We start from the raw sequence: 12,267 nt of genomic DNA on the forward strand, positions 1-12,267 counted from the left end.
TGCCTATGGAAATATTTTGGAAAAAACTTACTTTCAGTTTCTGAAAGATAAAGAAAGTGCTTGTATTTTGTTGAAGCCAAGTATTTTGTGTAAAATGTTAATTTTGATAGCATAATTTTTTTTAATCTACAAGCTATTGGATTCTATGTCTTGAACATTGATCACATAAGTCTGTTATGGTAAGGCTGTGATGATGAAGAAAAAAGAACCAGCAGTGGTATAATCTTGTATATGGAATTCTGTCATCTTACTGTTCATAATCAAAAGCTACAGACATTTCCTTGCAGCATAACATTGTAGGTGTTCTATATATTTTTATTGTATTCTTGTAGCATTAATTTAACAAAACAGCTTTCTACATCTGAGACTCTGGATGTGTCATTAATACCTTCCTAAATAATCTAGTAATTTGCTTCTGACTTTTCATAAGCATAGTTCTAATTTCCATTCCAGGTATTTGCTGCATGAAGATTAGTTTCAGCACCCGACTTCCTCTCTGCTAGAAGCAGCACCCAATCACTTGAGCTGCGGCTTTCCCTAAAATACATAGAACAACTTTGAAATTTATGCCTTATTAGCACAGGAGATGGGAATCCAAAGTTTCACTTTGAGATGATGGTATTTTTAAAGTTCTCTGTTCTATCCTTTGTACAAATGGCGTGCATATGTTACAACGTAGAATGCTGACATTCACCTCAGTTAGTGCCACTGACTATGATGCTACTGTGTGTGTGTTTATAACTGATTCAGTATGCACTCTTCTGTAGAAGCTGACATCACTGTTCCAGTATTCCCATTCCCCTACCAGCCTGTTCTATCATGGCTAGCTTTAAAAAGGGTCTTGAAGCTGTAACAAATGCAGCAGCAGCCACTGAATCCTCCTTCCCCATTGCTTTTATAACAAAATTTTTGGGCACAGAAGAGATGTGAGAACCTGAAGATTGATTGATTCCCTACACCCAGATTCCACTTCAGTACATAGGCAGTGTATTGAGGTTTGGGTACAACCACTAGGCCTCTTTTTCTGAACTGTCTCCTTTTGATATGGATTATTTATGGACCAATTTGTCTAGTCTGATTAGGTCTGTCTCCTGCTCCTTGTGGTTCATAATGAATAATGTAATGTTCACTTGTATATGCTGTAAAAACAAAATGAAAATGTGAATAACACTGAAATATATCTGGTCTTGTGTTTTTCTATAAACCTCATAGACAGTTTTCTCAGTTCTTAGCTTTGCTCTGGTGATGGTTTTACTTCTGTACTGTTTAGTTGCTTTGTGCATGTGGATTACACTTCTGGTACACATGCAAGCTGATTCCTTTTGGGTAGTGCTGCACTCTTGTGCTCTCCTGCTCCTTCAAGTGAGGCCGTAAAGGCTAGAGTGGGCCCAGCTGTACCTCAGTTGCTTCTTACCATCCCTGGCAACTAGATGGAATCCCTGCAGTGTCTGCTTAATGTGCACACACTGCAATCTCATTAGACTAACTAGGTAGGTAGTACAGTTAGGTGGTGGTGGGTTTGTGGAGTTTTTGTTTTGTTTTTTTTGTGGGTTTTTTTGTTTGTTTTTTGTTTACACCTGTTTGGGAGGAGCAGCAGCTCTAAGTCTGCATAATTGAAACAATCCCCAAGATTTAAAACTTGCTTGTATTGTGAGGCTACTATCCCACTTTTAGCCTCATTAAGGGACACAGTGCTGACAGGTGCTCAGACATACCACTCCTCCTCCAAGAAGACACAAAGTGAGGGCAGCCCATTTCAAGCTCTTTCCACTAGAGTGCTTGATGAAGTCTGAACACTTTTGACTTATTCTTCTGAGAACCACAAAGGTAGTGTGGGCTGATACCTCTCTAGTTCCTTCATACCATTGCATTGCTTGAATCAGAATCCCTGTGTTCAAATATTTCTCCAGCATTTATCCTTAGTTTGCAAATAAGTGTGTACGTACCTGCACAGTATTTAGAATGGTATTATTAGTTTATAGGATGAATTCTTTCCCCATACCAGCACCTCCCTTTTCACAGTCTGGGCCTGCGCCCAGAGTCCTAAGGTACCAGAACTCTTTCCCCTGCCCTTGCTCCCTCTCTGTGAGCAACAATCACCAGCACTGTGTCTATTGTGTGGGTAAGATGCACAGTATTGCAGAGTGTAGCATCTTTCATTCATTTCCACCAAGAACATATGAAGTTCATGCGCTTCAGTTAAGGAAACATCTTATGGAGAGAGCCTCATTGATTCAAGATCGGGAGATTCCTCCCACCCATACATCAGGTCAATCAGAAAAGCAGTGTTCTTCCATGCATAAGCTTAGAAGAGGAGTCTACAGATGGGCTCTCTTTCCCCAGCTTCCCCTGAGTGGAGAGCATACTCCTGATCATTAGGACAGATCCCTGTCTAGACCTGCACATAAAAAGGGTTCCTTCCCTGAACACACCCATACCAGATGAACCTGTTTGTGAATCTGTTGGGCCCAGTAGCAAAAAAGACATCCACAGATTGAAGGGTAAAGCATGTAAGAAAAGATCCATCAGTGTTTCTGGTTCCAGAACATAAGGACTGACACCTGCTAGCTCCATCCAGAAGTGTTGGACCTGAATCTTCCCAAGTACAGATGGTCCTTCAAAGAACTGCCAACATACACTTTCCTGGGACACCCGAACAACAGTCCCAGTTGTTGGAACACCCTGAACCTCCCTTACCCTCAGCTTCCACTCTGCAGCCCAGTGTTCCTGAAGGACATTGCCACATGGGAAAATGATAATGCATCCGAGCTATCTCTTTTCCTACCTTTGGGCAGAAGCATCCACCTCTTATTACTGTCAGTTTCTCGAATGGGGAAGAGAGCTGTTCTCAGACACAGGTGAATCAGATGCCCCAGCTCCGTACACCACCACCTTTCAGAAAGCTGTCAGGAATTAATGCCATCCTCCCACATCTATGTTCATAAGCAACATATCTCAAAGAACAACAGTTACAAGAAGGTAAGTAACCATTTTTAATATGTCTTTAACATGTCAAGTCTCAATGTTGACTGTAATTACATAATTATCTGAACCCCTCATTTTCTGAAAATGTATCCAAATGAAAATTTAAATCAATAAAAATAACTCTTAAAGCTCAGTTTTGTGCAACAGTGAAAATTCAATAAAATTTTAAAATGGCTTAAAATCAAATTATGCCAAGCCTGTTTAAGTAATTTTTAGACATGTTTATACTCAGCTGGAATGCAGATGTCTTAACGTGTTAGGCATTTGACCAGTAAAATGTCACTACGAGTCATTCTTAGGTGCACTTGCTGCCTCCAGATAGCAGATACTATAAACAGTTGTAATTATTTAAATTGGATTTTAGCCAGTATGATGTTTAAAATTGCTGTACTTGCAAAAAGTGTCATAATTTCCAGAGAAGCCAATATTGTGGTGGAGCAGTCCCCAAAAGCTATAATTAAGGTCAGAGTTTAGTTTAAGAGGTCCTTACTTAACTTGGAATTTAGCAAGGATGCAGGTTTAACACTTCTACTGTTGTACGAAGAGACACAGGATTTTCAACAAGCACAAGTGATCAGGACCTTAGTTTTACATCTCATCATGGGAATCCTAAAGATACTGGATCTCGAGCTCATTTTAGATTTTTTCACCTTTTCCTCCTGGCTACGTCTACACTGGCCAGTCTTGCACAAGAACATATGCAAATGAGCCACAGCAATGAATATCACTGCACCTCATTGGCATACATGAGCTGCCATTTTGCGCAAGGGGCTTTTGTTCAAGGGGAGCAGCAGAATGGCTCTTGCATAAAGGTTTTTTTGCGCAAAATGGCTGCTCATTAAGTATGCAAATGAGGTGGTGATATTCATCAACTCGCTTCATTTGCATATGTTCTTGCACAAGACTGGCCAGTGTAGACGTAGCCCTGCTGTTTATTGATGGTTATCCCCAAAGTCTGGTAATGCATAAAGTTTGTGCACATTCTCTTCCTAATTATCTTAATGGCAAAACTTACCATAATTATCATCCCTCATTTCAAATTTGGAAGGCACCTACTCACTTCTTGTACATAGCATTGCATATGGAGGATAGGATTATAATTCAAAATGATTGGAGGAACTGGAGAAATGGTCTGAAGTAAATAGGATGACATTCAATAAGGAAAAATGCAAAGTACTCCTCTTAAGAAAGAGCAATCCATTTCACACACAAAATGGAAAGGGTCTGTCTAGGAAGGAGTACTGCAGAAAAGGAGCTAGGGATTATAGTGGACCACAAGCTAAATATGAATCAACAGTGTAAAACCATTGCAAAAACATCATTTTGGGATGCATTAACAGGAAGGAGTGTTGTGAGCAAGACACAAGAAGTAATTCTACTCCACTCTGCGCTGATTAGGCCTCAGTTGGATATTGTGACCACTTCCAGGTATCACATATAAGGACAAATTGGCAAAGGTCCAGAGAAAAGCAACAAAAATGATAAAAGGTTTAGAAAACATGACCTGTGAGAGAAGACTGAAAAAACTGAGCTTGTTTAGTTTGGAAGAGACAACTGAGAAGGGGACATAACTTTCAAATACCTAAAAGGGTGGAGGGAGGGAGAAAAATTATTATCCTTAATGTCTGAGGGTAGGACAAGATGCAATGGGTTTAAATTGCAGCAATTGAAGTTTAGGTTAGACATGAGGAAAAACTTTGTAATTGTCAGGATGGTTATGCACTGGAATAAATTGCCTAGGAAAGTTGTAGACTTTCCATCAACGGAGATATTTAAGAAGAGGTTAGATCAATATGTTAGGGATGATGGTTCTTGGTTCTGCCATGAGGGCAAGAGACTGAATTTGATGACTGTAGTGAATGATTATTTTACATATCTTGCACTGGTACTATAAGAGATGTTTTCCAGCCCTTGCTGCCATCGTAATGTTGATTCAGATACCTCACATTTGGGCCCGCATTTTGGGCTCTTTACAAGAATACTAGGCTAGACCTAGGAAAACAGAGAGGAAAGAGGAAGTTACTCACCTTGTGCAGTAATGACGGTTCTTTGAGGTGTCCCCGTGGGTGCTCCACGTAGGTGATGGGCTCGTCCTGGCACCACAGGTCGGAGATTCATCAGCCATGGTTTAGCCGAACTGCACATGTGTGGCAGTGTCGCATGCCTTTCGTGCCGCTTCTGAGTGTGCACGCGGTCTGGCTCCTGCCAGTTCCTCCTAAACAGGTCACTCTGAAAGATAAAGAGAAGACTCCAAGCGGGGAGGAGGGCAGGTAGTGGAGCACCCATAGGGACACCTTGAAGAACCGTTCCATAGCCTCGTGGCTTCCACACAGAGGGATTTTGATCTGGTCCCGCCTTGCCGGTTGATGTTGTAGACTGGTGGTATTGTTGGTAAGGACTTGGACTGTATGGCCTCTAATTCAGTGTGAGAATGCTTTGTAGGCATTGAGTACAGCCCTCAACTCCAGTAGGTTGAAGTGCTGAAGCGCTTCCGTTGAGGTCCATTGACCTTGAGCATGTTCTTCTGCGCAATGAGCTCCCCATCCTATAAGAGATGCGTCTGTCATAATTTGTATGTCAGGATGCATATGGTGGAAGGGGACTCAGGTAAGCATGTTGGTGTGGGACGTCCACCATGTAAGGGACTGTCACACTATTGCTGGCACCATCACCATTCTGTGAACATTTTGGTTGCCTGGACGGTATATTGAAGCTACCCAGTGCTGTAGGCACCTGAGGTGGAGTCTCGAATGTTGTACCATGTAAGTGGTTGCCACCATATGCCCCATGAGTCTTAAGCAGTTAAGTATGTCGACTCTGGGGCTGAGAGACATGGTATGGACTAAATCCCGTATCTTGTTGAATCTGTCCATGGGAAGATAAGCCTTGCCTGTTGTAGAGTCTAATCGAACCCCAATGAACTCGATGGACCTTCGGAGTGTGAATGACGACTTCTGGATGTTGATTAAAAGGCCTAGGGTAGCGACTAACTCTCTTGTAATGTGGGTGGCCTGTATCGATACTTGGTAAGTGGGTGCTTTGATTAGACAATAGTCCAGATATGGAAATATCATAATGCCTTGGCGATGAAGGTAGGCTGACACCACCGCCATTGTTTTGGAGAAGACTCTTGGAGCGGACGATAGGCTGAATGACAGGACTCTGTATTGGAAATGCTGGTTGCCTATGACAAATCTGAGGAAGCGTCTGTGTGCAGGATGTATTATAATGTGAAAATATGCATCCTGTGAGTCGAGGGACGTAAACCAATCTCCCATGTTCAGGGCAGGAATAATAGAAACTAACATCACCATCTTGAATCTGTACCTTCTGAGATGTCGATTGAGCCGACAAAGGTCCAGAATAGGTCTCCATCCCCCTGGTTTCTTCTTGGTTAGGAAATAATGGGAATAAAATCCTCTGCCCTGGAATTGTTCAGGCACTCTCTCTGCTGCCCTGATGTCAATGAGATGTGAGACCTCCTGCATGAGGAGCACTTCGTGAGATGGGTCCCTGAAGAGGGACAGGGGCGGGGGAGAGGTAGGGGGGAGAGAAAGAAGGGGGATAGTGTAGACGATAGTTAGCAGCTCCTGGACTCAACGGTCGGCAGTAATGAAGAACCACCTGCATTGAAATGGACGCAAACAATGGTGAAAGAGCTTCCGGGTTTCTGTATGAGGTGTTAGTGAGATGGTCTGCAGTCCCTTGACTAGCCCGTCAAACTGGCTGCTTGTTGTTATGCTGAGCGGGCGTTCTGTTAGATTGTGGGCGACATCTCTGCTGGTGCGGCTTCCCTCGTTGCTGGGGTTCATATTGCAATAATCTAGGATTGGTGAATGAAAATTGTCGCTGTCTGTAATAAGACGTATAGTATTTTCAGCAATATGGTGGCGTATACATTCCAAGTGTTCTGAGAGTCGTCCTCGAGTCCTTTCCTGAGTGGAGGACTTGGTCTGTGTTTGCAGCAAAGAGACTTTGCCAGTCAATTGGCAAATCCTCTACTTTTGCCTGAAGTTCTTTAGGCACAGCCACCATCTGCAAGAGTAGTGTCACATTACCACCAATGTTGCAGTGGTGTAAGCTACTGCATCAGCAATATCTAAAGAAATTTGTAAGGCAGTCCTTGAGGCCGTATAGCCCTCCTGCACCACTGATTTTAATAGCTGACGCTTATCCCCTGGGAGATGCTGTAGGAGTGTCACTAACTTTGTATAATCATCAAAGTTGTGATTAGATAGCAGGGCAGAGTAGTTTGCCATTTGCAATGTTAATGTGGAGGATGAGTAAACTTTCCTTCCGAAAAGGTCTAAATGCTTGGCATCTTTATCGGAGGGGGCATTTCTATATTGCAGAGTTTTTGCCTGTTGTTGGGCGGCGTCGACAACCAAAGAGTTTGGCTGCAGGTGGGTGAATAAAAAGTCCATCCCTTTAGAGGGCACACAATATTTCTTGTAGGCCTTCTTGTGCGTGTTGTGGGAGGAAGCTGGTATCTGCCAGATGTCATCTGCAATCTCGAGGATTGCCTCATCTAATGGAAGGGCCATCTTAGTTTTCTGTTATGGTTGCAGATTTTTAAGTAGGCAATATTGCTTTTGTTTTACTTTACCCAGTTGTACCTCTTGAGATTCTGCCACCTTTTGAAGAGCTCATGAAACTGTTTAATATCGTCTACCGTAGAAGAATCTCCGGGGAAGTCTGTATCGTCTGGGGAAGAGGAAGACCGTCAGTTGGAGATTCAGACTGAGGCTGAGGATGTTCTGGAAGAGACTCTGGATGCTGTTCAGGATGCTCTACTGGTAAAGGTATGTCTCCTGAGGGAGTTGGTGGCATAGTAGGTAGATAAGGCAGTGATGATATATATAACTTACACTAACTATTTACGGGTTTTAAAGGTGTCTTCTAGTCAGACTGAAAGGAGAAGAAGTTCACCTACAACCGTGAACGGTTAGGAGGAATAGGTGGGAGCTGGACCGCACGCACACTCAGAAGCGGTGCGAAAGGCACACACTGCCGCTGCACATGGGCAGTCCAGCTAAACTACGGCTGATGAATCTCCGACCTGCAGCGCCGGGACGAGCCCGTCACCTTCAGTGGAGCACCCACAGGGACACTACCGAAGAAAAAGCAATAAACTACAGGCAGTCCCCGGGTTACGTACAAGATAGGGACTGTAGGTTTGTTCTTAAGTTGAATCTGTATGTAAGTTGGAACTGGCGTCCAGATTCAGACACTGCTGAAACTGACCGCCAGTTCTGACTTACATACAGAATCAACTTAAGAACCCCAGGCGTCCCCAAGTCAGCTGCTGCTGAAACTGATCAGCGGCTGATTCCAGGAAGCCCGGGGCAGAGCAACTCTGCCTGGGGCTTCCTGTAGTCAGCGCTGGTCAGTTTCAGCAGAAGCTGACTTGGGGACGCCTGGGGCAGAGCAGCTGGGGTGCTGCTGGGTTGCTCCAGTAGTGCCGCTCCTGGGTGCTACTGGACCAACCTAGCAGCACCCCATCTGCTCTGCCCCAGGCGTCCTGATTCAGCCGCTGTTGAAACTGACCAGCAGCGGCTGAATCAGGACCTGGGGCAGAGCAGCTGGGGTGCTGCCAGGTTGGTCCAGTAGTGCCCAGAGCGGGCGCTGCAGGACCAATTGGCAGCGCCCCAGCTGCTCTGCCCCAGAGTCCAAAACAAAAGCCTGGTCTGCTGGGGGGGGGGGGGGGAGGAGCACACTAGCTGCCCCCCCCCCCCCCCCCCAGCAGACCAGGGGACACGGGGAGCAGAGCCTCAGAGGCGAGGGACCCCGCCGCGGCTGCGGCTTCAGTCCGGGAGCCTGTGGTCTGCTGGGGACGGTCCCCAGCAGACCACAGGCACCCAGATTGAAGCGGCAGCAGCGGCGGTTCCCCGCGCCTCTGAGGCTTTGCTCTGGCAAAGCCTCAGAAGCGCGGGAACCCGCCCGGTGCCCCTGGTCTGCTGGAGACGGTCTCCAGCAGACCAGGGGCACCGGAGCAGCTTACCAACGGGGCTTTCTCGCCCCGACTTCCGGGGCGAGAGAGCCCCGTTCGTAAGTGCGGGTCCGACGTAAGTCGGATCCGCGTAAGTCGGGGACTGCCTGTAGTGAGGAAAAAGCAATAAACAAATCACACTCTGCTCAACACATCCCTATTGGTCTGGAGAACTCTAGGAGGGCCATGAAACATCTGCTTTCACAAAGGTAAAGAAACTGTCAGTCACCAAAAATGGATTGTTGTTACTAACTGTGGGCCTGATCCTGGCAAGAGCTGAACACCTTCTATTCCCATGAAAGTCGTTGGCACTCAGCACCTTTCAGGACTGAGTTGTGAACACCCATCTGATATCACTACTTCATCTCGCCAAGCCCTCAGGTTGCTATTGAAACCATTAAAGTGGGAGGGGGGATGAGCAGGTTTGAGTCCCGCTAAGAGAGACAATTTTGAAATAAAACAATACTTTGTACTCAGAGTGGCCCTGGTTCTGCAAGTGGGTCTGGCCCACGAAAGCTCATCATCTAATAAACCATCTTGTTAGTCTTTAAAGTGCTACATTGTCCTGCATATAACTGCTAAGTGTGGATGTGAGTACTGTAGTCCCACTGAGATGAACAGGGCAAATCAGATGTAACCTCCCGACCATGTGAGTTTGTGGGACCTAGAGCCATGTTATTACACATTCACCATTGTAGTCGGTGTTTTAATTTTGAATTGTGTTTTGTAAAGATTTATAGCTGTCATAAAAACATGCTCCAGGCTGAACTGCGGCCTGTGTAGTTTCTATACAAAAGTAAACTTTATTTGTATTTTCATAAATAGAACGCATTCCTCCCTTCCTCCCCACACACACACTGCATCTGGCTGTGCAAAACAGAGCTGTGAATGCACTGACATGGTTTTGGAGCTGTTGAATTTTTTGTGTTTTTATGGCGTAAAAATAAGATTTGTTTCTTTGTTTATTATTTAAATCTAGGTTTTTGCCTTTGTTTAGCTAGCTCTTAATTGGTAAGTGCTACAGTGATTAGAGCCATAGACACATCAGTCAATAAATAAGTCACATACCTTCCATTCATTTGTCTAGAGTATTTAATAAGGTAAGGTGTTTGTTACAGCTCTTCCTAATCTCCCAAAAATGGAGTAATTAACTAGTTTGTTGTAGTAGTAGTATTTGAAGTGCCTAGGAGCCCTAGTCATGGATCAGGATCCCATAGTGCTAGCAGCTATACAAACACTGAACAAGAGGATGGTTCCCGCCCCAAAGAGTTTACAAACTAAGTCATAATAATAAATGACTACCTTGCACCTTAAGGCCCCAACTTTGCAATCAGTTTTCTTGCAGACATCCATGAAGTCACTGGGTTTCCATACTGAGGCCCATGCAAATCCAGTTATAAACTCAGGGCTACATACTGCTTTTCATCCAAGAATCACAAGTGAATATACGCCATTGTCCCCATGTTACAGATAGGGAACCAGAGGGACAGATTGCTGAAGCTGCTTGCCCAAGATTGCCCAGTTGTTGAGTCAGAATCAGAACTCCCATGATGACATACCAGTCTCTCCCTCCCGCTAGCTAATGATAAAAGTTCTGCCCTATTTATTATACAAGGTCAATGGGGGCTCAATCCTCAGCCCAACCCAGCTGAACATTAGGTAGATGCAGAGAGGGAGGGGCAGATGGTGGAGAAGTGTTGAGCTGCCCTCTGAAGACTAATGAAGGAGGCCTCCACTGCCCTGAAGGAGCCTGCTCTCAGCTTAGTAAAGCCCACAACAGTCTTGCTGTTGTGCAGTCTCTGTGCAATATCACAGCCTCCTCAGTGCAGAGCTGTATTGTGCCTTTCATTGCCTGGGCAGATCCCACTTTGCCAAGCACCCACAGGCACAGCTACTTGCACAGCTACCAGTGGCTGCAGTTTGTTATTCCCTACCCATGGGAGCTGTGGGAAGTGGTGGCCCGGTCCGTGCCACTTCTTGTAGCTCCCCCTGACTGAGAATGGCGAGCTGTGGCTGCTTGGAATGGCAAACAGCCGTGCCTGCAGATCCTCAGGTACCCAAACCATCTGGCAGCCTGCCAGCAGCTAGCCTTGACAATCGCATGCAGCCAGTGCACCCAAGGTTCCACACCCTGGTACTAAATAGACTGGAAGGAGTCCTTGGGCAAGAAAATAAAATGGCTTTCCATCAAGTGCTTTGATTTTACCTCTTGAGTTAACACCTGGCTTCAGCACTGGTACCTAAGCACCCACGGACCAGTGTGCCAAAAAGACACCTAACAGGATAACCAGTGCTCAGCCTGATGGTAAAAGGCCTGACTAGGAAAGACACAAACAGCTCCAGGGAAGAGTTGGTCCTCTCTCACGGCTGAATTCAAAGTCCACTGAAGTCAGTGGGAAGACCCTCTCCATTGTCTTCAGTTGATTTTGGATCTGACGTTGTGGAGCCCTTACTCATGGATGAGGACTAGGTACAATCTAGCCACAACATTTCTGAAAAAACAGCCAGGTTACAATTAAGAGTGTCCAGTAGGTGTGGAGTGCAGATGGTTCTTCTGTCAAGGAAGTTCTATTAAAATAGAGAGAGCAATGGTTGATTTATGGGGCGAGCCTATCAAAGGCCACATCTATAGCAGGGCTCAAAAAATAATTAGGTAAATTCATGGAGTATATAGGCCCATCAATGGCTATTAGCCAAGATGATCAGGGGCACAACCCTATGCCCTGGGTGTCCCTAGCTTCTGACAGCCAGAAGGTGGGAGTATACGACAAGGAATGGACCACTTAATGGTTGCCTGTTCTGTTCACTCCTGAAGCACCTTGCATTGGTCTCTGCTGGAACACAGGACACTAAGCTAGATTGGGCAGACCCAATATGGTTGTTCTTATGTTCTTTCCCCCTTCAACTCCATGTGTGTGTCTCTCTCTGTACATATTTTTGAGTGATCACCCAGAACTTCCTCAGTGCACATCAGTCAATGGTTGCCACTGAATTACCTTTGTGAGAAGTTTGAATCGACCTTGTTAGGGTTTGAACTCATGGTACTTACAGAGCTTAATTAAACTCCAGCTGAGGCTTACATCAGGTCACTAAGTGTAAACTTAGAAGGCTCTTGTAGGGTTTTGCAAGATGCCTCTGATTCGGACAAAATACAATTTTCACCGTTTCCATCAGAGCCTTTTACCAGGGAGAGAAGGAACAATATTTCATCCAGGAGCTAACTACACATTCAAACCTAGAGGGGAAAGGGCAGAGCCTTCCTGATTTGCATTCCCAGGAAGTGAGAGACAAAA

Source organism: Pelodiscus sinensis, chromosome 3, assembly GCF_052426305.1.
Source record: "Pelodiscus sinensis isolate ZL-2025 chromosome 3, ASM5242630v1, whole genome shotgun sequence".
Lineage (NCBI taxonomy): Eukaryota > Metazoa > Chordata > Testudines > Trionychidae > Pelodiscus > Pelodiscus sinensis.